Source organism: Silene latifolia, chromosome 11 (genome assembly GCF_048544455.1).
Source record: "Silene latifolia isolate original U9 population chromosome 11, ASM4854445v1, whole genome shotgun sequence".
NCBI classification, from domain to species: domain Eukaryota; kingdom Viridiplantae; phylum Streptophyta; class Magnoliopsida; order Caryophyllales; family Caryophyllaceae; genus Silene; species Silene latifolia.
The window spans coordinates 5,919,621-5,942,240 of NC_133536.1; the positions used below are offsets into that span (position 1 = coordinate 5,919,621).

Below are 22,620 nucleotides of genomic sequence, written 5' to 3' on the forward strand. Positions count from 1 at the left end.
TTATTTCGTTTTTGTTTTTCTTTCTTTTTCATGTAGAACACGAACTTTTAAACTCGCTATAATGAAATGGTTTGGTCCAACTAACGACCCAATGCCAAGTGCCACATTGGACCGTGAGTCCCGGCTTCGGATCTTCATGAATCGGATGAATCGGTCTACTCGATCAAGAATGATGGATCAAACTTCGCGGACGGGAGGCGGCATTACGGAATGTCGCCGCGGTGACGGAAGCTCAAATATCTAATAGAGCCCATCCCGCCAAACCCAGGTCCCACGGCTAGAGCTAATGAGATCGCCAAGTTTAACATTTCTGTATGGAAGCGGGTGCGATTAAAAACGTACTCATTTTTGCAATGGAACCCAATTTGCAGAAACGCTTCATAGCCCATGGTGCAAACAAGATTTTCACCACGCTCACTAAGGAATTCTCGAAAGCACCGAGAATCGTGACCTATGAGCATACCACTCGCTTCTTTGATGCGAGACTCCAGAAGGGCCAACCAGTTAGCCCACACATTCTCAGCATGATTGAGAATGTCGAGAAGCTGGAGACGCTTGATTGTAAGATCAGCGAGAACATCGTCATCGACCGCATGCTTCATTCACTCCACGATGGTTTTGCGCTCTTTAGAGCGAACTACTATATGAATGATTTGAAGAAAAGTCCCCATGAACTGCACGCACTTCTCGTACAGACCGAGAAGGACATGAAGTTCAGTGGGAGCATGAAACAGGATGTTCTCGTTGTGTCAAACAAGGGCAAGGGTAAGGGCAAAGCTAAAGAAGACCTAGCAGTAGGTAAGGCAAAGTTCAAGAAGTCAGGTTCAGGTAAGAGTGGTCCTGGTGAGTCGAGCAACTCATCAGGCGCGACAAAGAGCAAGGATGGTAACATGGAGTGTCACCATTGCCACAAGACTGGGCATTGGAGGCGTACATGTCCCGTATACCATGAGGACATAAAAGCAGGTCGCGTTAAACCTCTTGGTATGTTTTCTTCCTCTTCTACTTTTATTCATATGATTGAGATTAACCACGCAAGTTACGGAACTTGGGTACTAGATACTGGTTGTGGTTCTCATCTGTGTAATCATGTGCGGGGCTCCAAACATCGAACCCCTCGTAAAGGGTGAGGTGGACCTGCGTGTCGGGAATGGAGCACGAGTGGCTGCCGTCTCGAGGGGAACATATGTGATCCAGCTTCTTAGCGGATTGGAGTTATTTTTATATAACTGCTATTATGTACCCAGTCTTTCTAAAAACATTATTTCTGTTTCTGCACTTGATAAACTTGGTTTTTCATTTGTAATAGAGAATAATACTTGCATTTTCTCATTACACGATATGATTTACTAAGCAAGCGCTCTCCATGAATGGAATTTATGTTTTAGATCGGACCAAATGAAATATTACACGTAATGAATAAAAGGTTAAAGGTCGGTGACAAAGATCAAACGTATCTATGGCACTCGCCGCATGGGACACATTAATGAGAAACGCGAAAACAGCTCAAAAGAATGGAGCTATCTCGGCCTTTGATTTTCAATCATTTGGCACGTGTGAATCATGTCTCATCGGTAAGATGACTCGGATTTCCTTCAAAGGTGTTGGAATGCGCGCCTGCGACCTATTAGGACTCATACACACGGATGTATGTGGACCTATGTCAATCACCGCACGAGAAGGCTATAGGTATTTCATCACTTTCACGGACGATTTAAGTAGATATGGCTATGTCTACTTAATGAAGCACAAAAGTGAATCCTTTGAGAAATTCAAAGAATACCGCAATGGTACGAACCTCACTGGGTAGAAAGATTAAAACACTGCGTTCAGATCGTGGTGGCGAGTATCTTTCTCACGAGTTTGATCAACACCTTAAAGACTGTGGGATTGCCCTACAGTTAACTCCACCTGGAACACCTCAGTTGAATGGTGTGTCCGAACGGAGAAATCGAACTCTACTTGATATGGTTCGATCCATGATGAGTCACACGGTATTACCTGATTCATTATGGGGTTATGCTCTTATGTCAGCCGCTCTAATACTTAACCGAAGTCCGTCTAAAGCTGTTGACAAGACTCCATATGAACTATGGAAGGGAACGGTCCCTAACTTGTCCTTTATATGGGTTTGGGGCTGCGAGGCTTATGTCAAGTGGAGACACGAGGATAAGCTCGGCCCGTGATCGGTCAAGACATACTTTATAGGTTATCCTAAAGGAACGCTTGGTCATTACTTTTATTCGCCAACCGAACAACGTGTTTTTGTTGCGGCTAGTGCGACATTCTTAGAGAAGGAATTTCTCGAGAATGCAAAGAGTGATAGAACCTTCGAACTGTCGGAGATTCCAGAACCAAGTACCGAGCAACCATTGGAGGAACCAGTTCCTTCAATCCCTACTGCGTTAATATTCCCGAGGAACCTAGGAGGTCGGGAAGAGTCTCTATTCCTCCGCATGATACATAGGTATGGTCGAGGAACATGATATAGATGACGTTCTACTCTTAACGAGTAGTGAACCCGCAACCTATAAAGGTGCCATGACTAGTTCTGACTCAAAGCTATGGCTTGAGGCCATGCAATCCGAGATGGACTCTATGTATGAGAACAACGTGTGGGATCTTGTTGACTTACCTGCTAAGGTTCGTCCCCTTCAATGCAAATGGCTTTACAAGATAAAGCATTCTATGGAAGGTCAACAAGATATCTACAAAGCACGACTAGTTGCTAAAGGTTTCACCCAAGTGCCAGGTTTGCATTACGATGAGATTTTTGCACCCGTAGTCATGCTGCGTTCCATTCGGATTATCTTAGCGATTGCTGCTTTTCATGACTATGAAATTTGGCAAATGGACGTGAAAACCGCCTTCTTAAACGGCTTTTTGGAGGAAGAGTTGTACATGGTACAACCCGAAGGTTTCATTGATCCAGAAAATCCTAAGAAAGTGTGCAAGCTTAAGCGTTCCATTTATGGACTTAAGCAAGCATCTCGGAGTTGGAATCATCGCTTCGACCAAGTGATAAAAGAAAATGGATTCATTCGATCAGTCGAGGAACCATGTCTTTATATCAAGTCGAGTGGGAGCAAGATTGTCTTCCTAATATTGTATGTCGATGACATACTCCTGATTGGGAATGACATACCTCTCTTATCTTCGGTGAAAGTATGGTTGAAGAACCATTTCCAGATGAAAGATCTGGGTGAGGCACAAAGAATTTTGGGCATCCGTATCTATCGAGATAGATCACGTCGGATGTTATCTCTCGCCGAGTCTTACATAGACAAAGTCCTAGAGAGATTCAAAGATGACTAACTCCAAAGGGGTTTCTTCCTATGGCTCCAGGGGTGCACTGAGCAAGTCTCGTGCACCAGACACACGGAAGAGAAAGAGCGCATGACACGGATTCCTTATGCTTCGGATATAGGATCAATCATGTATGCCATGATATGCACACGTCCGGACGTCGCATATGCATTGAGTATGACAAGTCGATTCCAACAGCATCCAGGTGATTCACATTGGATGGCTGTCAAAAACATTCTTAAGTACCTACGGAGGACTAAAGATTGGGCATTGACTTATGGAGGCGATCAAAAGCTATGCGAACCTTCTGCAGATGCTAGCTTCCAAACGGATCGAGATGACTCGAAATCTCGGTCCGATTCGTATTTACTCTTAATGGCGCTGCAGATCACCGAAGAGTTCCAAACAAACTGTTACATAAAGAGATTCTACGATCGAGTCCGAGTACTATGCCGCGTCTGAAGCTACAAAGGAAGCGATATGGATGCGTCAATTCTTACATGGACTATCTGTAGTGCCTAGTTCGAATGACCCGATCACCATCTATTGCGACAATAGTGGTGCCATCTTCCAAGCTAAGGAGCCAAAGTCTAGCAACAAGTCTAGACATGTACAACGGAAAGCTCATCTAACCCGAGATTACGTGGAGCAAAAGGAAGTAGTGATAGAAAAGATTGCTACAGATGATAACATAGCAGATCCTCTCACTAAACCATTACGACAAGATAAGCATGAAGGGCACGTTAATTCCATGGGAATTAAACGTGTTCCTAAGTTGTAGTACTTTGTTATGGATTAGATTCATTCCCTTATGTACTCTATACGACATCATCGTTTTGATATTTATATATTTTGTTTTTCATGTGGAATTGTACGACAATTTTGAACACCACAAAGTGAACTGAACAAACATTATATTTTTAGTCCTTAATTGCCCACATGAGCCGATAACTCGGCAATTTTTTTGTGACGTTGGTTGATGGTGGGTTCAACGAGCCATAAGTCAACCGGTTGATCGACCAATCACAGGCGAGTTATACGGATATCTCGTAGGACACCATTGTGACATCGACGTGGAGTCCTAAATGTTTTATAACATTCGCGCCTTGGCCGTGGATAGGACCTCCATGGTGATCCTAAGAGTCGATTCTTTTGACTATCGACAGTCTCTTGAGACTACGGCAGATTTTGGGTGACTTTGGTTTCTTTCTCACGGTCATCCGTAACAGGGGCCAAGTAGATTTTTTCTCGGTCATTTCATGCTTTGTGCTTAGATCGGAAGGAGTCGAGTTGAAGGAAATATTCAGCCTTTATCGTGTACTCGATATTTCTCGGGGCCACTCGAGGAGTCAGAATCGAAATGCATGGCCATGCTCGGATACGGATTCGTTTTATCAGTTAAGTTACTCTCTAGTCGGGGAAACCACTCAAGATACAGATCGATTGTAAAATACGACCTTTGCGGATCCGGATCTGCAAATTGTTTTACATTGAGTGGGAGAAATTTTTAAATGAATGTGAGAATCGGTTATCGCATATACACTTGTACGGACAAGTGGGAGTTTGTTGGAGCCGTGTCCTCCAGGTTAGTGCGGATAACGTCATTGCACATACACTTGTACGGACAAGTGGGAGCTTGTTGGGGTTGGTGTCCTTAACAGTTAGTGCAAGGACTTATAAATCTCTAAAAGGATCAAAGGGCATACTTTTGGTATTATTATCAGTTGATCCACGTTTATCAATAACGGTTGGCTTGCTAGATAAGTTTGACGTTATTGTCATACAGATGGCGGTGATCAACTGGTCCCTAAAAGTCACACCTATAGGATACGTTTGAGAGATGTGACAAAGATGAAAATACAAATCATGTTGATGCCAATTTTGACTAACCAGTTAGTCCGAGTTATTTGACTAGTAATTAGTCAAAAAAAATGTGATGTTGAGATATTATATTTAATACGGATTAAATAAAATGGGCTAAGGCGAATTAAATAAGACCATTCGAAATTAAATATAAACGATTATATTTAATTAATGTATATTGAATAAATTATACAATATCGTCTTTGTCGGACATGTATTAATACTTCAACTAACCCGTGTTATTAGTTGATATTTTAATAGCCGATAACCGATGACGATTTATAATAAAAACCGCGTCATATACATTTTAGCGAGACGAGTCGGATCACGAGTTAAATGAGGAGAAAGTGGAAAGCCCACTCCCTCCTCTAGTGACCCGCGGACCGAGGCCATCAAAAAGAGAGTTTTCCTCTCCTTTGAAACCGAATTCATTTTTGATAAAAATTAGGGTTTTTTGGAGATCATTTTCTCTCTGAAACCTAGATCTCACATCGGTAAAACCTCACAATAGCTCTCTCGATATTGCAAGTCAATTAGAGAGCATTTCTAGCACAAGGGCATAGTCTCAGACGGTCTTGGGTGCAACGATTAGGAGGAAATCTCTGTTGATTTCTGTTCTTTACGCCGCACTACAAAGGACCCGAGGTTGATTCTTTATCTTTATCGTTTCATTGTTGTTTTTCGTTTATGACCATATTTCACATGTTAAATTTACGTTATAGTCCTAAATTTAGAGGGTCTTATACGGATATTACCCTACATTCTCAACCTCCTCCAATTGCCTTCCACTTCTCAAAAACACCGCATTCATCTCCCTTGGGTTAACCGTATTACCCGGAAACTTCCTCGGATTTTGAGCCAATTGCCCCAATTGTTGAGAAATTTGGGCCACATGAGTTTCCGTAGCCTTTTGGGATGCTCGTATTTCATCATTAACCCGGTTTTGTGAGGCAATGTGGTTATCAAGCTTTGAGTCGGATTTTTGATTTGCAATAACCAATTGTTCAAAGGCTTGTTCCCAAGATGGTTTTTGAGGGGTTTGGAAGTTTTGGTTTTGTGGTTGGAAATTTTGGTTTTGTTGTTGATTGAGGTTTTGTCCCTTGAAACCCCCAAATGGTTGTTGGTTTTGGGTGACAAATTGTTTTCCTTGAAAACCGGGTGGAATTTGCCTTTGGAATTGAGAGTTTTGATTGAACCTTTGTTGTTGAGGTTGGGAAGTGGTTGGGTTTTGAATGTTTTGTGAAGCATAAGACAAGAAAGCCTGAGTTCTTTTTCCATTGCCAAATTGGTTGTTGTTATTATTGAACCCTTGCCTTGCACTTGTGGACTCCCAAACTCCATTTGCTTGCTCATAGCATTCCTCTTGGAGGGGTGCAATCAAGGGACACCCAATGGGAGTGTGCCCTTGTTCCCCACACACCTCACAAGACAAGACTTGCCTCATATCGAAGCTTGAAGGTTTTGAATTTAGCAAAGCAACTTGTTGGGTGAGTTCATCTAGCATCCCCTTAACCTCCACATTCAAAACCGTATTAGAATCTTTGCTCTTGCCTTTTCTCAATTGTCTATCACTTCCCCATTCTATAGTTCATGAGGCCATCTCCTCAATTAGCTCCTTTGCCGCTTTATGCCCCAAAATGTCTAAGGCACCTTTTCCTGACCCCGCATCTAATGAAAGCCGAAGGTCTTGGGTCAACCCTTTGTAAAAATTGTTCACTAGCTCGGCCTCGGATATGCCATGGTGAGGGCATAACCGTTGGAGCCTCTTATACCGCTCCCATGCCTCATATAAGGTCTCATCCTCTTCTTGAGTAAAACTTTTTAGTTCACTCTTGACTTTTGCCGTTCTTGAGGGTGGGAAATACTTGTTCAAAAATGCCGAAGCCAACTCATCCCATGTCTTGAAGGAATCCGGGTCACAATTCTTTAACCAATCCTTGGCCGAACCCCTAAGTGAACGGGGGAACAACCTAAGGCGTACCGCATCATCGGAGACCCCATTCGACTTGTACATATCACAATTTTCAAGGAACTCATTTAGATGATCATTTGGGTTCTCCAAGGGACCTCCTCCAAATTGATTGTCTTGAACAAGGTTGAGTAAGGCATTTTTGATCTCAAAGTTATTAGCTTGAATTCTTGGCCTTTGGATGCTTGGATTTAATATGTGCTTAGGAGCCATAAACTCTCTTATCGGGACCGGATCACCCATGATGTTAGGTTCTTCTTATAAAACCCCAAAAGGATTTTCAAACACTTCGGTAGCTTCTTGGTGATTACCTTCTTGTCTATCGGTGGTGTATCTAGTAAACCCCTTCTTCTTAGAGAATTAAGTCTTCTTGCCGTGGCTTCAATTTCGAGATCAAGTGGATGTGTTGGTCGACCTCTTCTTTGTCGCCTACTCATGCAAAAGACCTAAGCACTTGAAAGAAAGGATTAGTAACAAAGGACTTAGTCTAAACTAGAACAAAAACGATTAATATCAAGCCGTACTCCCCGGCAACGGCGCCAAAAACTTGATGGTATCAAGTAATACCTCGCAAGTGCACGATTTTATCGTTGTACACTTTAGAGGGTTGATCCCACAAGGAGTAGGTGGACTACTAATCGTTCTAATTCACGAGCTTAGCTAAGTCGAAATAAAAGGGAGAGGTTGTAACGAACTAGCACTAATATTAGAAAATTAAAAGGCTACGAACTAAACAAGCAAAGAACAAGCTAAGGGATTAAGAATAGATCAAATAATAGGAAAGACTAGAACTCGGTTCTCCCACGAATATACGTAATTCCACATACTAATTGTCTCGGCTAATCAAAAGGGGTAGAAAGGTAAGGGGGAGATGACTCTAATTCGCCTAGAACCTCCCTCTCGGGCTCGCAATAGGACACTAGTTATCCCAACTAACCCCCCCTCTCGGGTTCGAAAGTCGGTGTCCCTAACTCAAAACCCAACAACCCCGAAAACGTGCACTTTCCCAAGGAGGTCAAGAAATTGGTCAAGGTCAATAAGCCCTCATCGTATTCCGGGTCATCCCACTCCCTCTCTCGAGGGTCGATTTCAAACGCTAGTCTAGAGGCACCCTCCCTCGGTTCTCCCTTTCGGTCTCAACCTTAGTTGGTGACAAGGGTCGGTTTCCAAATATCCAACTCACAACCAAACCAACTCTCGTTGGTGGACAAGGGTCAAAAGTCGACACTACCCAAAAACCAAACCTTAAACATGCAAATTCCTCTAAACTACCCTCACCTATTTCCCCCAACAAATTAGCCTTAATGATAATTAATTGGTGAAATTACCCATACCGGGTCAAACCGAGTCCTAGAAAGAGACTACTCACTAATCATGTTTCTAAAGGCAAGATAAACAACAAAGATGGAGTCTTTAAGCATAAACATGGTGTGAGGATGAATTCTACTTCTAAACATGCAACAATCCAACAATAATTATGAAGAAAGATGATTTAATCTAAAAACAAGGATGAGTAAACTAAAACACACAATCTTTAACACAATCAACTCAAAGATTGAATCTTTGGGTGTAACCAACAAGGATGAACAAAGGAAAAAGGAGCAAAGAAAAGATGAACAATGAAAAGATGAACAATAGTGAAAACAACAACAATCAAACAACAAAGATGCAATTTTAACATAAACAATCAAACAAACTTCAAAGGAAAAGCAAATGTAAACTAATGAAAATAGGGAGAGAAATAATACCAACTCTATAGCAAGAAAGGAATTAGGATAGAATAATGAAGAAGGAGGAACCTTCAATCTTCTTACAACCCAATTTCAATTACTAACTAATTGAAGAACTTGTCTAATTAAGGAATGATTAAAAAAATAATTAACAAAGTTTGAAACTTGGAAAAGGAAATAATTTCAGATCTAGGGTTGTGTGTCCAAAGGGTTTAAGGAGGGGGTATTTATAGTCTTTCATAAGATTAGGAAGAAAAGAAGAGAAAAGCCCAAATCCGCCTGTTGCTGCGTTCCGCCGGTGGACCGGCTGCCGGTTCTCCTACCGGCAGAACCGTCAAATAAATCAAAATAATCGGCAAGTGTGTTCTCGGGTGGACCGGTTCTTAAGCTTGCCGGCAACACCGTCTTCGTGTCTTTGGCTTATTCCTTGTGATGCGCTCCGCCGCCGGTTGGCCGCCACGGTGCTCCTACCGGCAGCGAGGTCAAGCTTCTTTTTGCTCTTTAAGTTCAATTCAGACAGGCTGCTGTGTTCTACCGGTGGGCCGGCTGCCGGCAGAACACAGCCTACAGCATTCTTCTTTCTTCTATTTTGCAAAGTGAGGGGGTGTTCTGCGGTGGCCGACCCAGGCTGCAGTGGACCTATTGAACACAACTCTCAGCCATTTTCACCTCTTCTTCATGTAAAGGCATTGGAATGCCTTCCTTGCCCCAATTCCTTCATACTCGACTCGATTCCTGCAAGGGGACACACCAAATCACAGGTACGAGAATTGGGCACAAAATGCAAGGAAAGGCATACAAAACCGACTCGATATGAGTCGGAATGCGTAAAAGAAAAGGGAAAATAAGGTGCAAATTAATAGTATATCACAACGTCAAGGTTATTTTTTAAAGAATTGCTAGAGATGTTCGGTCTTATATTTGATATTACACCATATGATGATTCTTAATATGGATGGTGTACTATATATGCAAACAAGATCCTAAGACCTGGTAAGGAGTGTGATTATTCATACCCTTTTCCATATTACTCTGGTAATAAGTTATTAAGACTGCAGCTATTTTGGATAAAGTTCTAGCAATAGCATTGGCCATTTAATCATAGTGTAAATAATTTATACATTTGGGTTGTCCAACTAATTAAGGTTGAGGTTTAAAAGTCATAAGGTTAATAGTTGGACTTAAGAACAGTAAATGACTATTTTTGTTGGATAATACTTTTAAATTTTTAAGGGTAATAAAGTAATGATCCCACAATCAAGTTATTTAAGACGGAAATTATGGGGTTCGTTGAGGATATTGAGTTTGAGTGGGAGAAAAGGTAATTGAAATTGTTAAGTCTCCCTATATAGGATCAAGATCAATTCGGTAGAACAAACTCAAATATCTCAAGCACCAATTCATTAAAAGATCCACTTATAAGGATTAATGCAATTATAGATAATTACATTGTTTTTCTATATGGTTAAAAGAAAATAACAATGTAATGACAGACTAACAAGTTGCAGTAAGAGTTACATAATGGAAGGCTAAAAGGTGATCCAATCACCATCTAGCAAACCATTGAAGGTCCTAACTCATATAGGTGGATTTGATGCCGTAAATAAATTAAGTCATTTGATGGATGATCATATTTGGACATTGTTCCATTACCTAAAGTTGTGAAATATATTGGTTTCAAATATACATTTGTTACCAAGAAGGGTGTAAAAGGTAATGTGACAATCAGGATCATCGTGTCGGTATTGACTATAAGGACTTTTGGGCATATTCGGTTTTTGGTTATATTGGATGAATGTTAAAGGTTTGTTTTCCAATAGTGACATTGATAAAACCATTCAGTGCAGTAATTAGAACTTTGATTCAGTAGATTCAAAGAGATTTTCTGCAAATTAAGGTAATTCATCTAATAAAGCTTTAAGTAAGGTTTTCCGTCTAAGGACACTTAAATCTATTATGTTATCATCTTATTTGATCTAGATGAATCTGGTAGATGATTGTAGATACTCAGGATTCAGTGGGAGTATGAAAATATTCCAGTTTTATACCCTTTCAGTAAAGGAGACAAGTCTAGTCTCATTGATGCCCTAAAGAAAATATGTATTCAGAAAATACAGTAAGTCTTAATAATTTATGTATTTAAGAAATATGTTATACTTAGTCTATACGTGTTTGGATATTGCGTATATTCTACAGTTTGACAGATATTAAGGTAATACAGGTTAGGATCTTGGATCCACTAAGGGCGGCCAAATATGGTTTTTTATTTATATTTGGAACAAAACATTATTTATAGGAGGTCGATTCAAGTTGAGATCATTCGGTATTTCGACTCCTAGATGGTTTATGAACATTTGTCTTAAGGCTGCAAATTCGGTACGGTATTGAAAGACCACTTAATTAATTTATGACAAATGTGCATTTGTTATAGTTTCTAATAACATTACAAGTGATTTACTGTTTAAGAAATAATTCAGAGTGAAAAGGTCTCAATTATACATGTTGATACAAACTCCATTTTGCGGATCTGCTTACTAAGGAATTACCACACACGGTCTTTCTTGAGCTAATTGTTCAAATGGGTGTTTCGGTTTTAAGGAAATTCAGTTTAAGTGGGAGTTTATCATGTTAGACACATTAAAGTTTACGGTTATTAAGTTCTGCAGAAATAAGGTTTTCGGTTTACAGTTTCACCCTGTGTTATTTTGGTTGATCTCACTAAGGTGGACCAGTTGGAAATATACATATTTTGGATCACATTTGGATGTTGTTTCCATCCTACGCACCTATATTAGATTCATGTCATTGGTTATATTGGCATACGTGACCATTGAGGGTCCTGTTACGACAAACTATAACAAAGGCCACTTTGATCCTATGTTAGTATGATTGATGGACCGAATTGCATAAGACGGTTAGAATGTCGATAGCAGTGTTGAGCGCGTAAGGTTATACAATGAATACAATTTTTCAGGTGACACACACTATCTGTATTTGACCCAAGTGGGAGATTGTAACAATATTGGGTCCAATAATATTTATGTGGACACACTATTATACAGATTGTATTTGTTTGCTAGCTATCGTTTAAATTTAACCCAATATAGTGATCCATCTGGATAATATAATACGGGCATATTAATTACCTCTTATAAAGTATGGACCTGATATCTTAACTGTGTAGATACACATTAGGTTACTAATGCATGATGGGTGCATTAGATTAAGGAGACTATATATAAGTCACCTGGGTTATGGTCCCTGGTAGCACACAATATTACTAATCTCCCCGCATCCCATCAGTAGAGAGATCCCTACGGTATGTGTGTCTACTAGAAGTGTTAGTGTATACATCATTTTATGTATACACTAACAAGAAGACATAATTCCGAAGACCGTCCCTTCAGGCGGTTCATCCCAACCATTCGTCATATAATTAGGTACGCTTCCGCTCTACAGTTTATACCGAGTAATTTAGTATGAAGTTTATGATCTCTATTCAGATTAATTCTAACACCGTCTTGATATGACATGAGAAGTACTCCATAACAGGCCCAATAAGGGACGTCTTGACTTAGTTAAACCACCAGAATGACGATTGCATAATAATAGGGTGACTGGTTATATATTGAAAAGAAGAATCAACTTTTTAGACACTCTTTATTTGGTACCTTGAAAAAGACTGTCCCCATTATCGATATTAACACCTTTACAGAATATTACAGAATAAGTACATGTATTTAACCCAAAATCAAAATTTTGATCTTGTATATTACAGAATAAATAACATTTAACAAGTATTGTATGTAGAAATTATATAATTAAAGCCTTAAATTTTATTGATAAAACTTGGAAGTATTCAGGGGCGGATCCACATAGTAGCAAGGGGCGGCGACCGCTACCTCAAACATAAAAGAAATGGTTTAGAAGACGGGTTTTTGCTACTCCAATTATTGCTGAATAGTAGATAAGGAAATATTATTCCATACATTAAATGTCCACTAAACATCTTGTTATTAAATGGTAGAAACTTTGGTTTTCCACCTATTGCCCCAGTTTAAATCCCTCTACATGCATTTATAGACTATTTTTTTTGTTTGCTACCGCATACATTAAATGTTAGGTCTGCCCCTGGAAGTATTTATAAGATCACAAAGAACCCCTAAAGAAGCTAGACTTGGCTTCCAAGGAATATTATATACAAAAGAATCACTACAAGAAAAAAAGGGCAGTTTGCAACCAACTGACTACCAAAAAATAGTCGTTGAAGTCGTTTAGCGACCAATTAGCGACTAATGTATCTTGTTGTTAGAGACATTGTTGCACAAGGTTATTTATGAGAGATATTTAAGAAAGTTGGTCTTACCAACGTCCAAAATGTTTTATCTCGAGTTCTCCCGTTTACCATGAAAATCCTTTCTTTGTTGATTTATTTGAGGTGTAATTTAACGAGCTTAATTAGGGGAAATTTGAAGTCGATATAATATATTTGAAGAAAATTGACGAAGAGATAAAGACGATGTTAGCTACCTCTCAAGTCGATTCCACCATCATTAGGGTGGAGGAGGAAGAACGAGGAGGACTAAGTGGAGGTGGTAGCAAGCCTACCTAAGTCGAATAACTCTGAAAAGCTACCTGAAAATCACCATGCATGAACACACTCCCGACATCCCCCACCAAAGTTGTCGAAGAAGAGGTTGGAGAGAACTCACCCAAGAAGGCTCAATTCTAAGAAACTTAGATTTGATAATTGTGTTGGTTGTAGTTACTAATTACTAGTCACTAGCTATAGCTTTAGTTTTAATTTTTTTTTGTTGCATCGTCTACTTTAATATTAATGAAACGTAATTTCCTTCTCATCTTACTATTCTTTTAGTTATAACTAGTATAGTTCCCGTGCTACAGCACGGTATTTTTTAGATTTGTTTTATAGAGAAATTTTCTTATTAAATTAATTATATAAATTAACTATACTTGGAATTTAATGTTATAATGTACGGAGTACTAAATATAATCTTAGTAAGAGACAGAAAATGAAAGTTTACTACCATCAAAAGACACTTTAAGTTAAGTTATTTTTTTCTGGAACTTTTTTTACTTTACTGTTAAAAATAACACTATAATGTTATATCATTATATGATATGACATAAAATAAAATTAAGTGATGTAAGATCTAATTAAAATGCGTTTTACCTTATAACGAAAACAGGTAAAAACAGTATACTACGCATTTAAAAGACAATTTATAAATAATTAACTAATATTTTTATTTTTTATTTTTTATTTGTAATAAAGAAAATACATAAAAACTTGTTACGTCATTTAGAAAATCATATTTAGAGTCTAACTGATGAAGGATAATACTATAAAAAGGAGATTTACGTAATTTTAGAGTGTAACTAATGAAGGATAACATTTACGGAAATGATTATATACTAATAAATTAGGGATAATAATTGTTTCTTGTAAAAGAGGTAAATATAAATGTAATATTATTTCCATATATAGTTTTGAGAGTTATTTTCTTAGGCGGGAAAACTACTAAGAGTTTTTATTCTCTTAGTAGTAGGGGGATTGTAAACTAAAATAACATAAAAAAGAAGGGGGTGACTCTTACCATTCTCGATAAAACTGAATTATAAAATACGAAAAAGGGTAACACTTACCATTCTCCTTAAAATTGAATTATGAACGTTTGACTTCTCTATGCACGCACCTCAATTTATTTTTTAGACTTATTCGAAAAGGTAAATGTTAATCATTATTGATGACCAATTATCTTATAAAATAATATTAATGACAAATTATGTTAATTTATCTATACTATATCGAAAAGGAAATTTATTAAATGTTTTTAAAGAATTGAAAGGAAAAAATTTACGTAATTTCGTATAATATAGTCACATATTATTATCGAAACAAAATTTTAAAATTTTGTTATACCTACATTGATAAATTTTCCAAAATATATTAGTAAATAGGAAAAATTTACAGTTAAATTTTAAAATTTGTGATCCGGTGAGAACTACCAACATAATGAGAACCGTGAGAACTCGACCTTACAATTTTTTTTAAAAAAATATAATGACGTATTTGGATTTGGCATAGAATTTTATGGCTATAATAACATATTTTTTGGTCTAAAAAGTATAAATTAGTGGCAGAAATTGAGCCGAGATACATTTTATTAATTTTCATGCACTCACTAGTCACTACTCATTTTCATGTATCTAACAATTTTTATGCACCTAGAACTCGTTTTCATGCACCTAGAACCTGTTATTTTCATGCAACTAGCAATCATTTTCATGCATGTAACAATTTTCATGCACCTAGTATTCATTTTCATGCATCTATAACCGTTTTAGTATACCTAATTTTATTTTTGTACATTAAGTTTATATTTTGTCAGTAAAATCAGTAAATTTTTTTAGCTATCCTAAAAAATGTGTTTGAATAAACTAAACTAATGGTAATTGATCTATCAAAACTTTCGAAACAAGATTTGCTGAAAATTTAGTAAGGGTCTCACGGTTCTCATTATGTTAGTGGTTCTCACCAGATCCTGACCCTATATATATATTATTTTGGAATTTCCTCATAATTTTGTAAGTTCAGTCTTTTTATAGTGGAGCTCATATTTTTTTTCAAATAATTCAAATAAAGCTCGTAATTTAAAAGTCTAAGCTCAAATAATGCATTATAAAGCTCAGATTCTGATTTATACAATCAATACAACTGGTTGTATAGCCTACTTAATGAAATGACGATAGAATCTCCATTCATTTGATCCCGTCGTGGCGATGGCACCTTCAAAGGAAAAGCCAGCATACATGATTTATTTTCCACAGCTATATCTACATGATAATGATAATAATGTACGTCGTTGACGAATAAATAATTTAGCACAGCTGGGAAATCAACAACAATACGATTTTCTCAAATCATGCTTGCAGAACCGATCAGTAGCCCAAATGTTGGATAGTTTAACACCGTCGTTACTGAATAACCCGCCGTGAATTACCAAGACTTTGTCGTTGATGAGATGAGCCAAGGCTAAGCAACAAACGCTCCCTTAAATAGAGAGTAATTTAATGTTAAGTCAGATACCTCCGTCTTATCCGTCTTAAGAGAGATTTAATGTAATCTAAGATAGTAATATATTGCATGTCTAAATTCATATCCCTTCGATTAACTATACCCGCTTGGCCTGACCACTGACCACCATATCGAAATGACCTAAAATAGCCCGAAACCCGAAAAAAAAGGAGGAACTGGAAGTGACCTGACCCAAATTGGTCAAATCCAAACCCGACCGACTGGCCCGTTTACCAGGTCTAAATTCCTCTCTCTCCGACTTCAAAGGATGCATTTGATTCAACGTTTATATTCTATTAAGCATCAATCAGCCGGCATAGAGTATAATACATGAAGTATATCTTCTATATATATATGATACAGAGTAATATTATAATGTAGACGAATAAATTAGAAAATCAAATAAATATACTTTAGCATAGCTGGGGCAATCAACAAGAAGATTTTCGGCAAATAATGGAGGTTTACGAACATGTGTGCACGATTACTATTATCAATGATCACTAACAAACACGCACTTATAAATAGAGTTGTGATTATTGATTAAAAATCAATTCAACTTATCATACAAACAACTTCAAAAAAATAATAAACAAGAATTAACTAATTACTATGGGAAATCACAATGATGCCCTAATTACTCTTACGCTATTTCTCGTCTTTGCATTTATTGCACACTTTGTAAGTATCATAATTCATAATTTATGGTTTTGATTTAATGTATATTTTAATTTTAGTCTCTTTTGTTAAACTTGATGCATGGTTTATTACTTGGAAATTAAATGTCAAGGATATCATATTTATCCTGAATGATCACGGTTCTTTGCAAATGGATTATATATATATTAATTAATGTTTGCAATTTTACGCAGAATTTGGTTAAGGCTACTCCTGTTTGCGAACATTATATTTGGGTGAAGACTGAGGATGTCAAAAATGCGGGTACAAACGCACGGGTAACACTGGAGTTATATGACGCGAAAGGTCAGATGATCAAATCCAGTAATTTAGAAGGAGATGGAACAATGCCTGGCGAGATCGTAGTCAAGACGGTAGCTTCAAATATATATACAAAACACGAAGCCCACGACTATTTTGAGCAAAATAACCTAGACTCTTTCACTATTAGGTCTGATTGTCATACTTCTAAACTTTGCAAATTAAAGTTGAGCCATGACAATGCAGGCACAGCTCCCGGTTGGAGGGTTGACTATGTAATTGTTCAACGGGATAGGTTCAGCCCCGACAAAAAGTACGATACAAATTTCAAAATCAATCAATGGATAGGTAAGGACCAGACCGTTGTAAAGGACTTATGCGGATCTTCTAATTAATATTATTCGAAAATGAGATAATGACGTCATTGACAATTGTAATTTCCACTTATGTTGATCTACATAAGGGGTCGGTCAGTCAAGTAATTGTGGTTTGTATTTGTTTTCATATTTAATATGTTTGCAAAGTGTGCGATCTTTTATAAGATTGTTGTTTTTACGTTTTATTATATGATGTAATTGATGTTATTGGACAATGAGATTTGAGAGTGAAATGTTTTTTCCTTAATATCAGGATTTTTGTTTTTAAGTTTTATTATATGTATGATGTTATTGTGGTTTGTATTTGTCTTCATATTATGTTTGCCAAATTGTTTTGTCTTCTACCTAGTTCGACTAATACGTCACGAATTGTCTCGATAGAACATGAATAATTGGTGAATTGACATTGACTTGATTTTGCACGAGAAGTAATCGATAACGGACCCAATAAGGGACCCCATGACTCGGTTAAACCACACCCGATTGATGATTGGGTGATAACAAGATTATTGGGCGTATAGGGTGGTGGTTCATGAGAGAAACATAGTAGGAGTACATGTTAATTATGTTCTACGAATCTCTGAAAGTTATAACCCCTAATCTTTAAATAATAAAATAAACTCTTGTTCCCATATTATTTTGTTTCTCTCTATTTATTATGATGGGTTCAAATTTTTATGGTATACAAGTTATTTTATAGAATTATTTTTCTCCCGTGAATTTACCATTTTGTAGCTGATGACTTGGGGCCTCATGGAAGCCTACTACTCAAGCATTACATGTTGCTTCTTTTTTTCTTTTTCTTTTGTAAATATTTTTGCCAACGATGAAGTGGCAAAAAATGTAGACGGGAGACGGCTATCTCTTTGTGTTGTTGTCACAACACGTTACTCCGACCCAGGTCTATCAATACCAGCTGGCCTGGTGGCACCCTATCGGTAGTACTAGGGTGACACCTGATGGTATCGAGTTTTGATATGATTGCATGAAAATGCAATTGAAAAATGACAGGCTGCGCTCCTAATATTTGGTATGATTGCATGAGTTTAGTTTATTATTTTGTTAGGGGATACAAATCAATGACTTCTTCAAATGTAGGGAACAAATATGCAAATCTCCTCAAATTTTGCCGTCGATATATAGAATCTTTTGGTTATTTGTTCAACAAGTAATGATTGTATGTATTTCATTATATAAAGTTTGAAGTTCCAAAATTACCCTTTTATTAACTACTAATATATTTAAAATTTAAAAATTATTGGAGGGAAACAAAAACACTGGAAAGTGGAGTCTAGTGATAAAAACATGAGTGAGAATCTCATGGGTCTCAGGTTCGAGCCCCTACAGAAGCAATTGTTTGGGAGTGATATGACCTATCACCCTGGTAAAAATGGTGGCTTACATGGAGTGCCTGGTTTACAGGCTATTATGTGAATTCAATGAGTTTACCTAGTGCGCACCTAAGGCATCAGTGACGGTAGGTTTCCTTACCCAAAAAAAAAGGGTGGTGCTCATTTATGTACGAGTTTTACTCAATCATGGACATACATGACCATAATACCCCTTATATTTTAATGAATTCATTTTAATACCCTTGTTTCACACACCCTCTCTTCTTCCTTTATTCTTTTCTTACTCTAACTACCACCATCCAACCACCACCACCCCTCCGCTGTCTCCCTTATGCCACCGGCCATCTTGACGGTACATGCACTTATCTTGATGGTACATGCACTGAAAATGTGTCGTGGTACAAATTTGAATATCTCAGTGCCATAAGTACTTGATAGGGTACATGTACAAGCTTAGATTTTGATGGTAATCCTCAGAGTATACTATCATCAGATAGTCTCTACCCTTACATTTTTAATGCCCCAGTTTGACATCAATATGTCAGTAAAAGTATATTAGCAATTTCTAATGGTAGTGGTTGATGGGATCTCCTTTCACCCTCGATGTATGCCGTCAGTATGTCCAACTTCGACGACGGTTTAAACAAACCCTAATTTAATTAGGGTAAATCAATTTCTTAATTTGATGATATAATTAATAAAAATAAGAATTAGAATTATTACCTGATCTATATGAGAATTAGCATTCATAATTGTGTAATTTGACGGATTTGATTAATTTTGTAGAATTTAATTAATTTTGTGAGGGAGAGAATTAGCGAGACTTAGCCAAAGGGCATAAAAAAAAAAAAAAAAAAAAAAAAAAAAAAAAAAAATAGTATGGAAAAATAATGAAAAAAAGTCCATGAATAAGTAAAATCCGTACATGAATGAGCAACTACGAAAAAAAAGGAAGAGAAAACCCTAAACATCAGGAAGAAGATGACAACTTAACGAATGAAATCACGGATGCTAACTGGATACTGAAGAAACTCGGTAGACATTATATTATGGGAAATGAATAATTAATATATGCATTAGTTACATTGATTTATGTGTAATTTATTCCTTCATTTCTAAATTAATACCAACTTTGGGGGTATTAAATGCGTAAATACAACTCATTAATTGAGTTGTATTTATCAATAATTATCATTTCCCATAATACAAATATATTCATTACTTATCGACTTATATTTAAAGTTAAATTATTTTAACACTTCTTCCATTATTAATGAATAAAAGTTATATAAAATATTTTGATAATATTCTTGATAAATATAAATATTTTGATAATATTTTTGATCTACCTTTGACACAACGAGTCAAACGGGTTGGGCCAGATTTTAACCCTAAAACGGGTCATTTTGCAGTCAGTACACCGTATACGAGACAAGATTTAAGGTTTTTGACCCGGGAAAAATGGGTCAATTCGAGTTTGACAGACGCTCTACATAAATACATAAGAATACTTGTATTAATAAACCCAATGAATAAGAGAAAACGTTTATTCTAATTAATCATCAATCAGCCGGCATATCGGATATTGCATACAAGTATTTACATGGATATAATAATGTAGACAGATAAATTAGAAAATCAAATAGATATGACATGTATCAATGAGCACTAACAAACATGTTAATTACTTGTGTGCACGAATTACTCTGAATTCATTATGCCCTTGAGATTATAAATAGAGCCGTGATAACTGATCAATCATTCAACTTAATACATACAACTTCAAAAATAACAATAAAAAGAAGTGACTAATAACATGGGAATTCATAATTATGGCCTCATTACTCTTATGCTATTTCTCATCACATTTGCATCTATTGCACACTTTGTAAGTAATCCTACTTCATCTCCAATCTTTACATCTTTGTTCTATTTTTATCTCTCTATATATGCGGAAATATAGAGAGATGTGTATATGCAGGTTCAGATAAGAGGTGGTACATAGGGATGTCATTAGGGCGGGGCGGTGATGGATATAGGCTCCCCTACGTACCCATCAAGAAACACTCGAACCCATCCCCGCCCCATCACCCGTGGCGGGTACAAGTTTCCAAAACCATCCCCGCCCCAACGGGCAAAAATATAAAACCGTACCCGCCCCGCTTACCCATTAACCCGCTACACCATAACTTTATTCCATAAATTCTTTCGCAAAAGTTGATTTAATCACTACTAATTTCCATTTTTTTTTGAATTTATCTTTATAATTTTAGTTTTTCACTGAAGAAGTTAGTAAAAAACTTTATAAAATAGCTATTATTAACATTATATCTTAATTATAACTAAATAAGATTTAAAAAAATTTCATAATCGTATTAATTTTTTTAATGATTGGCGGGTATCAGGCGGGTAAGCTGCAAAATCCATCCCCGCCCCATTACCCATTGCGGGTACAATTTTCTTATCCGCACCCGCCCCACCACCCGCCAAAGCTCTACCTATCCCCGCCCCAACTGAGGCGGGTGCGGGGCGGTACCCAGTTTTACCCGTCCCAGTGACATCCCTAGTGGTACTGGTACACGGTGAAGGGGAAAGGTAATTATTCCTTCACCAAAAATCAAAGAGAAACACGTATTGAAAATGAAATGTCGTCATTGGGTGGTACTCAATGCCACCCGATGGCTGATCTCTAACATTTTCTTACACGTGCCAATATTTTATACCATAATGGCTTTTAACTCAAGATATTATAGAAAAGTTTAATATATTTATGCTAAAATGGATTTTGAGCATTATTTTTTTTATCTAGTTGTGTGAATGTGAAGTATAAAAAAATAGTGTTCACCTAAATTTAATTTGCAGACTTTTGCCTGGACCCCCTTTGAAAATTCTTTTCCAGAATACGACCCCGATGCTAGATATTGCACACATAAGATTCATGTGAAGACTGGAAATGTCAGAAATGCGGGTACAGACGCACGGGTAACAGTAAAGTTATATGACGCACAAGGTAACATGACTGGATCAACTGATTTAAATAGAAATGGAATAACCGCGTTTGGGGTGAAGCTTTCCCCCTCAGTTTTATCTTGGAAAAGCTACGACAATTTTGAGAGAAATCACTTAGACATTTTCACGATCAACGAGGAATGTCATACTTCTAAATTTTGCAAATTAGAGTTAAGTCATGACAACACCGGCGAAAAACCCGGATGGTATGTTGACTATTTAAGAGTTCAAACTGAATTTCAAGGCAAGATATACGATTTTGAAGATACAAAGTTTGAAATCAATCAATGGCTTGCTAAGGACGCGGAGCCATACTCGCTTAGTGTTATAAAGGACTTATGCGGATCTTCTAATTAATATTGGAAAATGAGATGACGTCTTTGTTGACAATTGTTATTTCCGCTAATGTAGATCTACATGAGTACGTGGACGGTCAAGTAATTGTGATTTGTATTTGTCTTCGTGTTGAATTTGTTTGTAATGTGTGAGATCTGTGTTATTTTTATGTTTTATGATACGATCTAATTGATGTTATTGGGTAATGAGATTTGAGAGCGATATGTTTTTCATTGATATCGTTACTATTATGTTTGCAAAGTGTTCTATATATCTTAGCTTCTACCTTATTCGACTAATACGTTAGAAATTGTCCCGATAGAATACTAATAATTGGTGAACCGACACCGTCTTGATATGACATGAGAAGTATTTGATAACAGACCCAATAAGGGACGTCGTGACTCAGTTAAACCACACCCAAATGAGGATTGTATAATAACAGGATGATTGGTTATTTTGAAAAGAAAAATCAACTTTTTAGACACTCTTTGGTACCTTGAAAAAGACTACCAATACTATCCTACAACTAGTTGTATAATAGTTATGTACAACCGTGTCAAAGTTATCGAGATCTCACACAAAATTGTTGAGTTATTTTACAAGTTATTGAGCTATTTTACGAAGTTATTGAGCTTAA

At 37.1% G+C, this 22,620-nt stretch overlaps 1 long non-coding RNA gene and 1 other non-coding gene across 2 annotated transcripts; both read left to right on the plus strand.

Moving 5' to 3' along the window:
- The first annotated feature begins 6,902 nt into the window (after window positions 1-6,902).
- LOC141615488 (small nucleolar RNA R71) lies at window positions 6,903-7,009 on the plus strand. The gene has a single exon (XR_012529908.1). It is a non-coding gene; the product is annotated as a small nucleolar RNA R71 (small nucleolar RNA).
- Window positions 7,010-20,324: 13,315 nt separating this feature from the next.
- LOC141612660 (uncharacterized) lies at window positions 20,325-22,213 on the plus strand. Its single transcript, XR_012529133.1, has 2 exons — window positions 20,325-20,523; window positions 21,498-22,213. It is a non-coding gene; the product is annotated as an uncharacterized LOC141612660 (long non-coding RNA).
- The last annotated feature ends 407 nt before the right edge of the window (window positions 22,214-22,620 follow it).